The sequence below is a fragment of the Anopheles funestus genome, chromosome X (assembly GCF_943734845.2).
Source record: "Anopheles funestus chromosome X, idAnoFuneDA-416_04, whole genome shotgun sequence".
Taxonomy (NCBI): domain Eukaryota; kingdom Metazoa; phylum Arthropoda; class Insecta; order Diptera; family Culicidae; genus Anopheles; species Anopheles funestus.
In genome coordinates this window covers 22251776-22264324 of record NC_064597.1, presented here as the reverse complement: position 1 = coordinate 22264324, position 12549 = coordinate 22251776, and the positions used below count along the sequence as shown (strand labels likewise).

At 37.3% G+C, this 12549-nt stretch overlaps 1 long non-coding RNA gene across 1 annotated transcript; it reads left to right on the top strand.

Moving 5' to 3' along the window:
* The first annotated feature begins 141 nt into the window (after positions 1-141).
* LOC125771994 (uncharacterized) lies at positions 142-10885 on the top strand. Its single transcript, XR_007419429.1, has 12 exons — positions 142-204; positions 273-340; positions 409-816; positions 1496-1563; positions 2380-2651; positions 2856-3331; positions 3721-3992; positions 5898-6169; positions 6355-7238; positions 9276-9479; positions 9703-10091; positions 10753-10885. It is a non-coding gene; the product is annotated as an uncharacterized LOC125771994 (long non-coding RNA).
* The last annotated feature ends 1664 nt before the right edge of the window (positions 10886-12549 follow it).

Genomic DNA, 12549 nt, shown 5'->3' with positions numbered 1-12549 from the left:
GGAAACTTGAAGTTTGCGACCAAAGTTGATGTTTTCGGTCAAAGTTGATGTTTTTGGTCAAAGTTGGTAGAAACTTGAAGTTTGCGACCAAAGTTGATGTTTTCGGTCAAAGTTGATGTTTTTTTTTTCAAAGTTGGTAGAAACTTGAAGTTTGCGACCAAAGTTGATGTTTTCGGTCAAAGTTGATGTTTTTGGTCCAATTAGGTAGAATCTTGAACTTTGCGACCAAAGTTGATGTTTTCGGTCAAAGTTGACGTTTTTGGTCCAATTAGGTAGAATCTTGAAGTTTGCGACCAAAGTTGATGTTTTCGGTCAAAGTTGATGGTTTTGTTCAAAGTTGGTAGAAACTTGAAGTTTGCGACCAAAGTTGATGTTTTCGGTCAAAGTTGATGTGTTTGGTCCAATTAGGTAGAAACTTGAAGTTTGCGACCAAAGTTGATGTTTTCGGTCAAAGTTGATGTTTTTGGTCAATGTTGGTGGAAACTTGAAGTTTGCGACCAAAGTTGATGTTTTTGGTCAAAGTTGATGTTTTTGGTCAAAGTTGGTAGAATCTTGAAGTTTGCGACCAAGGTTGATGTTTTCGGTCAAAGTTGATGTTTTTGGTCAAAGTTGGTAGAAACTTGAAGTTTGCGACCAAAGTTGATGTTTTCGGTCAATGTTGATGTTTTTGGTCAATGTTGGTGGAAACTTGAAGTTTGCGACCAAAGTTGATGTTTTCGGTCAAAGTTGATGTTTTTGGTCAAAGTTGGTAGAATCTTGAAGTTTGCGACCAAGGTTGATGTTTTCGGTCAAAGTTGATGTTTTTGGTCAAAGTTGGTAGAAACTTGAAGTTTGCGACCAAAGTTGATGTTTTCGGTCAAAGTTGATGTTTTTGGTCCAATTGTGTAGAATCTTGAAGTTTGCGACCAAAGTTGATGTTTTCGGTCAATGTTGATGGTTTTGTTCAAAGTTGGTAGAAACTTGAAGTTTGCGACCAAGGTTGATGTTTTCGGTCAAAGTTGATGTTTTTGGTCAAAGTTGGTAGAATCTTGAAGTTTGCGACCAAAGTTGATGTTTTCGGTCATAGTTGTTGTTTTTGGTCAAAGTTGGTGGAAACTTGAAGTTTGCAACCAAAGTTGATGTTTTCGGTCAAAGTTGATGTTTTTGGTCAATGTTATTAGAATCTTGAAGTTTGCGACCAAAGTTGATGTTTTCGGTTAAAGTTTATGTTTTTGGTCAAAGTTGGTGGAATCTTGAAGTTTGCGACCAAAGTTGATGTTTTCGGTCAAAGTTGATGTTTTTGGTCACAGTTGGTGGAAACTTGAAGTTTGCGACCAAAGTTGATGTTTTCGGTCAAAGTTGATGTTTTTGGTCAATGTTGGTGGAAACTTGAAGTTTGCGACCAAGGTAATGTTTTCGGTCAATGTTGATGTTTTTGTTAAAAGTTGGTAGAAACTTGAAGTTTGCGACCAAAGTTGATGTTTTCGGTCAAAGTTGATGTTTTTGGTCAAATTAGGTAGAATCTTGAAGTTTGCGACCAAAGTTGATGTTTTCGGTCAAAGTTGATGTTTTTGGTCCAATTAGGTAGAATCTTGAAGTTTGCGACCAAGGTTGATGTTTTCGGTCAAAGTTGATGTTTTTGGTCAAAGTTGGTAGAATCTTAAAGTTTGCAACCAAAGTTGATGTTTTCGGTCAAAGTTGATGTTTTTGGTCAAAGTTGGTAGAAACTTGAAGTTTGCGACCAAGGTTGATGTTTTCGGTCAAAGTTGTTGGTTTTGGTCAAAGTTGGTAGAATCTTGAAGTTGGCGACCAAAGTTGATGTTTTCGGCCAAAGTTGTTGTTTTTTATCAAAGTTTTGGAAACTTGAAGTTTGCAACCAAAGTTGATGTTTTCGGTCAAAGTTGATGTTTTTGGTCAAAGTTGGTAGAATCTTAAAGTTTGCAACCAAAGTTGATGTTTTCGGTCAAAGTTGATGTTTTTGGTCAAAGTTGGTAGAAACTTGAAGTTTGCGACCAAGGTTGATGTTTTCGGTTAAAGTTTAAGTTTTTGGTCAAAGTTGGTAGAATCTTGAAGTTTGCAACCAAAGTTGATGTTTTCGGTCAAAGTTGATGGTTTTGTTCAAAGTTGGTGGAAACTTGAAGTTTGCGACCAAAGATGATGTGTTCGGTCAAAGTTGATGTTTTTGGTCCAATTAGGAAGAATCTTGAAGTTTGCGACCAAAGTTGATGTTTTCGGTCAAAGTTGATGTTTTTTTTTCCTATTAGGTAGAATCTTGAAGTTTGCGACCAAAGTTGATGTTTTCGGTCAAAGTTGATGGTTTTGTTCAAAGTTGGTAGAAACTTGAAGTTTGCGACCAAAGTTGATGTTTTCGGTCAAAGTTGATGTGTTTGGTCCAATTAGGTAGAAACTTGAAGTTTGCGACCAAAGTTGATGTTTTCGGTCAAAGTTGATGTTTTTGGTCAAAAATGGTGGAAAATTGAAGTTTGCGACCAAAGTTGATGTTTTCGGTCAAAGTTGATGTTTTTGGTCAAAGTTGGTAGAATCTTGAAGTTTGCGACCAAGGTTGATGTTTTCGGTCAAAGTTGATGTTTTTGGTCAAAGTTGGTAGAAACTTGAAGTTTGCGACCAAAGTTGATGTTTTCGGTCAAAGTTGATGTTTTTGGTCCAATTAGGTAGAATCTTGAAGTTTGCGACCAAAGTTGATGTTTTCTGTCAAAGTTGATGTTTTTGTTAAAAGTTGGTAGAAACTTGAAGTTTGCGACCAAGGTTGATGTTTTCGGTCAAAGTTGATGTTTTTGGTCAAAGTTGGTAGAAACTTGAAGTTTGCGACCAAAGTTGATGTTTTCGGTCAAAGTTGATGTGTTTGGTCCAATTAGGTAGAAACTTGAAGTTTGCGACCAAAGTTGATGTTTTCGGTCAAAGTTGTTGTTTTTGGTCAAAGTTGGTGGAAACTTGAAGTTTGCGACCAAAGTTGATGTTTTCGGTCAAAGTTGATGTTTTTGGTCAATGTTGGTGAAAACTTGAAGTTTGCGACCAAAGTTGATGTTTTCGGTCAAAGTTGTTGTTTTTGGTCAAAGTTGGTAGAATCTTGAAGTTTGCGACCAAAGTTGATGTTTTCGGTCAAAGTTGATGTTTTTGGTCAAAGTTGGTAGAATCTTGAAGTTTGCGACCAAAGTTGATGTTTTCGGTCAAAGTTGATGTTTTTGATCAATATTGGTGGAAACTTGAAGTTTGCGACCAAAGTTGATGTTTTCGGTCAAAGTTGTTGTTTTTGGTCAATGTTGGTGGAAACTTGAAGTTTGCGACCAAAGTTGATGTTTTCGGTCAAAGTTGATGTTTTTGGTCAAAGTTGGTAGAATCTTGAAGTTTGCGACCACAGTTGATGTTTTCGGTCAAAGTTGTTGTTTTTGGTCAAAGTTGGTGGAAACTTGAAGTTTACAACCAAAGTTGATGTTTTTGGTCAATGTTGGTGGAAACTGGAAGTTTGCGACCAAAGTTGATGTTTTCGGTCAAAGTTGTTGTTTTTGGTCCAATTAGGTAGAATCTTGAAGTTTGCGACCAAAGTTGATGTTTTCGGTTAAAGTTGATGGTTTTGTTAAAAGTTGGTAGAAACTTGAAGTTTGCGACCAAGGTTGATGTTTTCGGTCAAAGTTGATGTTTTTGGTCAAAGTTGGTAGAAACTTGAAGTTTGCGACCAAAGTTGATGTTTTCGGTCAAAGTTGATGTGTTTGGTCCAATTAGGTAGAAACTTGAAGTTTGCGACCAAAGTTGATGTTTTCGGTCAAAGTTGATGTTTTTGGTCAAAGTTGGTGGAAACTTGAAGTTTGCGACCAAGGTTGATGTTTTCGGTCAAAGTTGATGTTTTTGGTCAAAGTTGGTAGAATCTTGAAGTTTGCGACCAAGGTTGATGTTTTCGGTCAAAGTTGATGTTTTTGGTCAAAGTTGGTAGAAACTTGAAGTTTGCGACCAAAGTTGATGTTTTCGGTCAAAGTTGATGTTTTTGGTCCAATTAGGTAGAATCTTGAAGTTTGCGACCAAAGTTGATGTTTTCGGTTAAAGTTGATGTTTTTGTTAAAAGTTGGTAGAAACTTGAAGTTTGCGACCAAGGTTGATGTTTTCGGTCAAAGTTGATGTTTTTGGTCAAAGTTGGTAGAAACTTGAAGTTTGCGACCAAAGTTGATGGTTTCGGTCAAAGTTGATGTGTTTATTCCAATTAGGTAGAAACTTGAAGTTTGCGACCAAAGTTGATGTTTTCGGTCAAAGTTGATGTTTTTTGGTCAAAGTTGGTGGAAACTTGAAGTTTGCGACCAAAGTTGATGTTTTCGGTCAAAGTTGATGTTTTTGGTCAAAGTTGGTAGAAACTTGAAGTTTGCGACCAAAGTTGATGTTTTCGGTCAAAGTTGATGTTTTTGGTCCAATTAGGTAGAATCTTGAAGTTTGCGACCAAAGTTGATGTTTTCGGTTAAAGTTGATGGTTTTGTTCAAAGTTGGTAGAAACTTGAAGTTTGCGACCAAAGATGATGTTTTCGGTAAAAGTTGATGTTTTTGGTCAAAGTTGGTGGAAACTTGAAGTTTGCGACCAAAGATGATGTGTTCGGTCAAAGTTGATGTTTTTGGTCCCATTAGGTAGAATCTTGAAGTTTGCGACCAAATTTGATGTTTTCTGTCAAAGTTGATGTTTTTGTTAAAAGTTGGTAGAAACTTGAAGTTTGCGACCAAGGTTGATGTTTTCGGTCAAAGTTGATGTTTTTGGTCAAAGTTGGTGGAAACTTGAAGTTTGCGACCAAAGTTGATGTTTTCGGTCAAAGTTGATGTTTTTGGTCAAAGTTGGTGGAAACTGAAGTTTGCGACCAAAGTTGATGAGTTCGGTCAAAGTTGATGTTTTTGGTCAAAGTTGGTAGAAACTTGAAGTTTGCGACCAAAGTTGATGTTTTCGGTCAAAGTTGATGTTTTTTTTCAAAGTTGGTAGAAACTTGAAGTTTGCGACCAAAGTTGATGTTTTCGGTCAAAGATGATGTTTTTGGTCCAATTAGGTAGAATCTTGAAGTTTGCGACCAAAGTTGATGTTTTCGGTCAAAGTTGATGTTTTTTTTTCCAGTTAGGTAGAATCTTGAAGTTTGCGACCAAAGTTGATGTTTTCGGTCAAAGTTGATGTTTTTTTTCAAAGTTGGTAGAAACTTGAAGTTTGCGACCAAAGTTGATGATTTCGGTCAAAGTTGATGTTTTTGGTCCAATTAGGTAGAATCTTGAAGTTTGCGACCAAAGTTGATGTTTTCGGTCAAAGTTGATGTTTTTTTTCCAATTAGGTAGAATCTGAAGTTTGCGACCACAGTTGATGTTTTCGGTCAAAGTTGTTGTTTTTGGTCAAAGTTGGTGGAAACTTGAAGTTTGCAACCAAAGTTGATGAGTTCGGTCAAAGTTGATGTTTTTGGTCAAAGTTGGTAGAAACTTGAAGTTTGCGACCAAAGTTGATGTTTTCGGTCAAAGTTGATGTTTTTTTTCAAAGTTGGTAGAAACTTGAAGTTTGCGACCAAAGTTGATGTTTTCGGTCAAAGTTGATGTTTTTGGTCCAATTAGGTAGAATCTTGAAGTTTGCGACCAAAGTTGATGTTTTCGGTCAAAGTTGATGTTTTTTTTCCAATTAGGAAGAATCTTGAAGTTTGCGACCAAAGTTGATGTTTTCGGTCAAAGTTGATGTTTTTTTTCAAAGTTGGTAGAAACTTGAAGTTTGCGACCAAAGTTGATGTTTTCGGTCAAAGTTGATGTTTTTGGTCCAATTAGGTAGAATCTTGAAGTTTGCGACCAAAGTTGATGTTTTCGGTCAAAGTTGATGTTTTTTTTTCCAATTAGGTAGAATCTTGAAGTTTGCGACCAAAGTTGATGTTTTCGGTCAAAGTTGATGTGTTTGGTCCAATTAGGTAGAAACTTGAAGTTTGCGACCAAAGTTGATGTTTTCGGTCAAAGTTGATGTTTTTGGTCAAAGTTGGTGGAAACTTAAAGTTTGCGACCAAAGTTGATGTTTTCGGTCAAAGTTGATGTTTTTGGTCAAAGTTGGTAGAATCTTGAAGTTTGCGACCAAGGTTGATGTTTTCGGTCAAAGTTGATGTTTTTGGTCAAAGTTGGTAGAAACTTGAAGTTTGCGACCAAAGTTGATGTTTTCGGTCAAAGTTGATGTTTTTGGTCCAATTAGGTAGAATCTTGAAGTTTGCGACCAAAGTTGATGTTTTCTGTCAAAGTTGATGTTTTTGTTAAAAGTTGGTAGAAACTTGAAGTTTGCGACCAAAAATGATGTTTTCGGTCAAAGTTGGTAGAAACTTGAAGTTTGCGACCAAAGTTGATGTTTTCGGTCAAAGTTGATGTTTTTGGTCCAATTAGGTAGAAACTTGAAGTTTGCGACCAAAGTTGATGTTTTCGGTCAAAGTTGATGTTTTTGGTCAAAGTTGGTGGAAACTTGAAGTTTGCGACCAAAGTTGATGTTTTCGGTCAAAGTTGATGTTTTTGGTCAAAGTTGGTAGAATCTTGAAGTTTGCGACCAAAGTTGATGTTTTCGGTCAAAGTTGATGTTTTTGGTCAAAGTTGGTAGAAACTCGAAGTTTGCGACCAAAGTTGATGTTTTTGGTCAATGTTGATGTTTTTGGTCAAAGTTGGTAGAAACTCGAAGTTTGCGACCAAAGTTGATGTTTTCGGTCAAAGTTGATGTTTTTGGTCAAAGTTGGTGGAAACTTGAAGTTTGCGACCAAAGTTGATGTTTTCGGTCAAAGTTGATGTTTTTGGTCAATGTTGGTGAAAACTTGAAATTTGCGACCAAAGTTGATGTTTTCGGTCAATGTTGATGTTTTTGGTCAAAGTTGGTAGAAACTTGAAGTTTGCGACCAAAGTTGATGTTTTCGGTCAAAGTTGATGTTTTTGGTCAAAGTTGGTAGAAACTTGAAGTTTGCGACCAAAGTTGATGTTTTCGGTCAAAGTTGATGTTTTTGGTCAAAGTTGGTAGAAACTTGAAGTTTGCGACCAAAGTTGATGTTTTCGGTCAAAGTTGATGTTTTTGGTCAAAGTTGGTGGAAACTTGAAGTTTGCGACCAAAGTTGATGTTTTCGGTCAAAGTTGATGTTTTTGGTCAAAGTTGGTGGAAACTTGAATTTTGCGACCAAAGTTTATGTTTTCGGTCAATGTTGATGTTTTTGGTCAAAGTTGGTGGAAACTTGAAGTTTGCGACCAAAGTTGATGTTTTCGGTCAATGTTGATGTTTTTGGTCAAAGTTGGTAGAAACTCGAAGTTTGCGACTAAAGTTGATGTTTTCGGTCAAAGTTGATGTTTTCGGTCAATGTTGGTGAAAACTTGAAATTTGCGACCAAAGTTGATGTTTTTGGTCAATGTTGATGGTTTTGGTCAAAGTTGGTAGAAACTTGAAGTTTGCGACCAAAGTTGATGTTTTCGGTCAAAGTTGATGTTTTTGGTCAAAGTTGGTAGAAACTTGAAGTTTGCGACCAAAGTTGATGTTTTCGGTCAATGTTGATGTTTTTGGTCAAAGTTGGTAGAAACTTGAAGTTTGCGACCAAAGTTGATGTTTTCGGTCAAAGTTGATGTTTTTGGTCAAAGTTGGTAGAAACTTGAAGTTTGCGACCAAAGTTGATGTTTTCGGTCAAAGTTGATGTTTTTGGTCAAAGTTGGTGGAAACTTGAAGTTTGCGACCAAAGTTGATGTTTTCGGTCAAAGTTGATGTTTTTGGTCAAAGTTGGTGGAAACTTGAAGTTTGCGACCAAAGTTTATGTTTTCGGTCAAAGTTGATGTTTTTTCTCAAAGTTGGTGGAAACTTGAATTTTGCGACCAAAGTTGATGTTTTCGGTCAATGTTGATGTTTTTGGTCAAAGTTGGTGGAAACTTAAATTTGCGACCAAAGTTGATGTTTTCGAACAAAGTTGATGTTTTTGGTCAAAGTTGGTGGAAACTTGAAGTTTGCGACCAAAGTTGATGTTTTCGGTCAAAGTTGATGTTTTTGGTCAATGTTGGTGAAAACTTAAATTTGCGACCAAAGTTGATGTTTTCGGTCAATGTTGATGTTTTTGGTCAAAGTTGGTAGAAACTTGAAGTTTGCGACCAAAGTTGATGTTTTCGGTCAAAGTTAGTGTTTTTGGTCAAAGTTGCTGGAAACTCGAAGTTTGCGACCAAAGTTGATGTTTTCGGTCAAAGTTGATGTTTTTGGTCAAAGTTGGTGGAAACTTGAAGTTTGCACCAAAGTTGATGTTTTCGGTCAATGTTGATGATTTTGGTCAAAGTTGGTGGAAACTCGAACTTTGCGACCAAAGTTGATGTTTTCGGTCAAAGTTGATGTTTTTGCTCAAAGTTGGTAGAAACTCGCAGTTTGCGACCAAAGTTGATGATTTCGGTCAATGTTGATGTTTTTGGTCAAAGTTGGTGGAAACTTGAAGTTTGCGACCAAAGTTGCTGTTTTCGGTCAATGATGATGTTTTTGGTCAAAGTTGGTGGAAACTCGAAGTTTGCGACCAAAGTTGATGTTTTCGGTCAAAGTTGATGTTTTTGGTCAAAGTTGGTAGAAACTTGAAGTTTGCGACCAAAGTTGATGTTTTCGGTCAAAGTTGATGTTTTTGGTCAAAGTTGGTGGAAACTTGAAGTTTGCGACCAAAGTTGATGTTTTCGGTCAAAGTTGATGTTTTTGGTCAAAGTTGGTAGAATCTTGAAGTTTGCGACCAAAGTTGATGTTTTCGGTCAAAGTTGTTGTTTTTGGTCAAAGTTGGTGGAAACTTGAAGTTTGCGACCAAAGTTGATGTTTTCGGTCAAAGTTGATGTTTTTGGTCAAAGTTGGTAGAATCTTGAAGTTTGCGACCAAAGTTGATGTTTTCGGTCAAAGTTGATGTTTTTGGTCCAATTAGGTGGAATCTTGAAGTTTGCGACCAAAGTTGATGTTTTCGGTCAAAGTTGATGTTTTTGGTCAAAGTTGGTAGAATCTTGAAGTTTGCGACCAAAGTTGATGTTTTCGGTCAAAGTTGTTGTTTTTGGTCAAAGTTGGTGGAAACTTGAAGTTTGCGACCAAAGTTGATGTTTTCGGTCAAAGTTTATGTTTTTGGTCAAAGTTGGTAGAATCTTGAAGTTTGCGACCAAAGTTGATGTTTTCGGTCAAAGTTGATGTTTTTTTTCAAAGTTGGTAGAAACTTGAAGTTTGCGACCAAAGTTGATGTTTTCGGTCAAAGTTGATGTTTTTGGTCAAAGTTGGTAGAAACTTGAAGTTTGCGACCAAAGTTGATGTTTTCGGTCAAAGTTGATGTTTTTGGTCCAATTAGGTAGAAACTTGAAGTTTGCGACCAAAGTTGATGTTTTCGGTCAAAGTTGATGTTTTTGGTCAAAGTTGGTGGAAACTTGAAGTTTGCGACCAAAGTTGATGATTTCGGTCAAAGTTGATGTTTTTGGTCAAAGTTGGTAGAAACTTGAAGTTTGCGACCAAAGTTGATGTTTTCGGTCAAAGTTGATGTTTTTGGTCCAATTAGGTAGAATCTTGAAGTTTGCGACCAAAGTTGATGTTTTCGGTCAAAGTTGATGTTTTCGGTCAAAGTTGATGTTTTTGGTCCAATTAGGTAGAAACTTGAAGTTTGCGACCAAAGTTGATGTTTTCGGTCAAAGTTGATGTTTTTGGTCAATGTTTGTGAAAAGTTGAAGTTTGCGACCAAAGTTGATGATTTCGGTCAAAGTTGATGTTTTTGGTCAAATTAGGTAGAAACTTGAAGTTTGCGACCAAAGTTGATGTTTTCGGTCAAAGTTGATGTTTTTGGTCAAAGTTGGTGGAAACTTGAAGTTTGCGACCAAAGTTGATGATTTCGGTCAAAGTTGATGTTTTTGGTCAAAGTTGGTAGAATCTTGAAGTTTGCGACCAAAGTTGATGTTTTTGGTCAATGTTGGTGGAAACTTGAAGTTTGCGGCCAAAGTTGATGTTTTCGGTCAAAGTTGATGTTTTTGGTCAAAGTTGGTGGAAACTTGAAGTTTGCGACCAAGGTTGATGTTTTCGGTCAAAGTTGATGTTTTTGGTCAAAGTTGGTAGAAACTTGAAGTTTGCGACCAAAGTTGATGTTTTCGGTCAAAGTTGATGTTTTTGGTCCAATTAGGTAGAATCTTGAAGTTTGCGACCAAAGATGATGTTTGCGGTCAAAGTTGATGTTTTTGGTCAAAGTTGGTAGAATCTTGAAGTTTGCGACCAAAGTTGATGTTTTCGGTTAAAGTTTATGTTTTTGGTCAAAGTTGGTGGAAACTTGAAGTTTGCGACCAAAGTTGATGTTTTCGGTCAAAGTTGATGTTTTTGGTCAAAGTTGGTGGAAACTTGAAGTTTGCGACCAAAGTTGATGTTTTCGGTCAATGTTGATGTTTTTGGTCAATGTTGGTGGAAACTTGGAGTTTGCGACCAAGGTTGATGTTTTCGGTCAATGTTGATGTTTTTGGTCAAAGTTGGTAGAAACTTGAAGTTTACGACCAAAGTTGATGTTTTCGGTCAAAGTTTATGTTTTTGGTCAAAGTTGGTAGAATCTTGAAGTTTGCGACCAAAGTTGATGTTTTTGGTCAAAGTTGGTGGAAACTTGAAGTTTGCGACCAAAGATGATGTTTTCGGTCAATGTTGATGGTTTTGTTCAAAGTTGGTAGAAACTTGAAGTTTGCGACCAAGGTTGATGTTTTCGGTCAAAGTTGATGTTTTTGGTCAAAGTTGGTAGAATCTTGAAGTTTGCGACCAAAGTTGATGTTTTCGGTCAAAGTTGATGTATTTTTTCCAATTAGGTAGAAACTTGAAGTTTGCGACCAAAGTTGATGTTTTCGGTCAAAGTTGATGTTTTTGGTCAAAGTTGGTAGAATCTTGAAGTTTGCGACCAAAGTTGATGTTTTCGGTCAAATTAGATGTTTTCAGTCAAAGTTGGTGGAAACATGAAGTTTGCGACCAAAGTTGATGTTTTCGGTCAAAGACGATGTTTATGGTCAAAGTTGGTAGAAACTTGAAGTTTGCGACCAAAGTTGATGTTTTCGGTCAATGTTGATGTTTTTGGTCAAATTTTTTGGAAACTTGAAGTTTGCAACCAAAGATGATGTTTTCGGTCAATGTTGTTGTTTTTGGTCCAAGTTAGTGGAAGCTTGAAGTTTGCGACCAAAGCTGATGTTTTCGGTCAAAGTTGTTGGTTTTGGTCAAATTTGGTGGAAGCTTGAAGTTCGCGACCAAAGTTGATGTTTTCGGTCAATGTTGATGATTTTGATAAAAGTTGGTAGAAACTTGAAATTTGCGACTAAAGTTGATGTTTTCAGTCAAAGTTGATGTTTTTTGTCAAAGTGTGTATAAACTTGAAGTTTGCGACCAAAGTTGATGTTTTGTGTCAAAGTTGATGTTTTTGGTCAAAGTTGGTGGAAACTTGAAGTTTGCGACCAAAGTTGATGTTTTCGGTCAAAGTCGATGTTTATGGTCAAAGTTGGTAGAAACTTGAAGTTTGCGACCAAAGTTGATGTTTTCGGTCAAAGTTGTTGTTTTTGGTCAAAGTTGGTGGAAACTTGAAGTTTGCGATCAAAGTTGATGTTTTCGGTCAAAGTTGATGTTTTTGGTCAAATTTGGTGGAAACTTGAAGTTTGCGACCAAACTTGATGTTTTCGGTCAAAGTTGATGTTTTTGTTAAAAGTTGCTGGAAACTTGAAGTTTGCGACCAAAGTTGATGATTTCGGTCAAAGTTGATGTTTTTAGTCAAAGTTGGTGGAAACTTGAAGTTTGCGACTAAACTTGATGTTTTCGGTCAAAGTCGATGTTTTTTGGTCAAAGTTGGTTGAAACTTGAAGTTTGCGCGTTTGAATTTCATTTCATTCAATATTACGCGCCGCAATATCGCGCGCGCATAAATTCGCACGCATGCAACCGTTCACAACAGCTGATCGAACGTATGGCACCGCCCCCATCCACAACATGGTAAATATATTTACCAACATATATTAATATTTATGCTCATTTTTGCACGGATTCGAGCGTTCTGATTGGCTGCTAACGCTAGTATGGAAGCGTGACGGCCGAGCGTGACGATTGAAGCGGGATGAAGCGATATGAAATGCCGGGCGTGTTAACGGCTCATCCGAAAAGCGTTACATTAACGAAAATATATATTATAGCTTTAACTCTAGGCCCGGTAGATTACAGGGCTGCGCCGCATTAGGGGTGTAAATAGGATTCGGGGATATAAGAAGATAGGGAATGTAAGAACAAGGGGGTGTAAGAAGATAGGAAGTGTAAGAATTAAGGAGGTGTAAGAAGATAGGGGGTGTGAGAAGATAGGGGGTGTGAGAAGATAGGGGGTGTGAGAAGATAGGGGGTGTGAGAAGATAGGGGGTGTGAGAAGATAGGGGATGTAAGAAGATAGGAGATGTAAGAAGATAGGGGGTGTGAGAAGATAGGGGATGTAAAAAGATAGGGGGTGTGAGAAGATAGGGGGCGTGTAAGAAGATAGGGGGCGTGTAAGTAGTTCGAGGGTGTAAGAAGTAAAGAGGTTGTAAGTGTATAAGTTTCGAGGGTGTGAAAAGATATTGAGGTGTAAGTGGTCCGATGGTGAA